The sequence below is a fragment of the Carlito syrichta genome, unplaced genomic scaffold, assembly GCF_000164805.1.
Source record: "Carlito syrichta isolate Samal-C Ts95f unplaced genomic scaffold, Tarsius_syrichta-2.0.1 Scaffold289206, whole genome shotgun sequence".
Lineage (NCBI taxonomy): Eukaryota > Metazoa > Chordata > Mammalia > Primates > Tarsiidae > Carlito > Carlito syrichta.
The window spans coordinates 27,946-28,980 of record NW_007233302.1 but is presented as its reverse complement, the minus strand read 5'-3'; positions in this window follow the sequence as shown (position 1 = coordinate 28,980).

Here is a 1,035-nt window from a genome sequence, read left to right as displayed (position 1 = left end):
TTTTTACCCATCTGGACTAAATCCAGAGTAAGGCAACATTAGAAACTATGTCAAAAGTCAGGATAATCATCCTCAAGTGTTAAGTCCAGGATAAAACCCTGTTGAGACTTTCTGTAAGTGGAAAATTGTTTGTGTTCTTTAGCAGACTAGCATGGGTCCTTCTGGAAACAAGTCCACACCACTTATTGTCCATTTGGCCTTGGGAAAATCTGCTGCTGTGATCTGGTTTCTCTCCCTGTAAAGAAGGCATGACAATGCCTTGCTACCTTACCAGGGTGTTGTTTGAATTTGCTGACACCCATAAAGCTCCCTGAAAATGAAGAGGCTTACATAAGTTCCTGGTATTATTCACACAGCAAACGTTTTCCCCTGAGAATAAAGTAATAAATGGTACCATTGTGTGGCTTGTGGAACGTGTTCAAAAGTTTCCGTTCACAACTAGTAGATCAAGTTGTGGGTGGCTGTATGGACTTTCTGTGCTCATGCCAAGCTGCATCCAAAACAGCCAGCACAACGGGCTATCTTGGAATGAAAAGCTGTACTGTGAGAGACGGCCAAATCATGGCATCAGATCACATAGGACAGTTGTGTGTAGCCAGAGATTTCATAGGCACTTTTCCTTATAACAGAAAAGGAACAATGGCAGAAATGGTGGACACGTGAATTTCTAACATGGCAGCACACAAGAAGCAACTGGTCCTCTTCCAGCACACTGACAAACTTCCCAAGGCCAAGGGCGCTCATGATTATGGAGAATTATAATTATAGCTTGCTTGCTTTCTGAATTCACAGACAAGAGAAGCAAGAGTTCTAAATCAGATAGTGTTCAGGTTAAAGATCTATTCTCTTCAATTACAATTCATTTGGGCGGAAGTGTGTGGGAATAGTCTGGACAGAATGCTACTGGTTGGCAGAGAAGACAGGAAAGGATTCCCTTTCCACCATTATACGCCCGGGGAAATGCTCCAGGACATAATACAAGGAAAATGCTTTCTCTCTTTGAGCAAAATCTGGGACTCCAGTTTTTGGATGTCA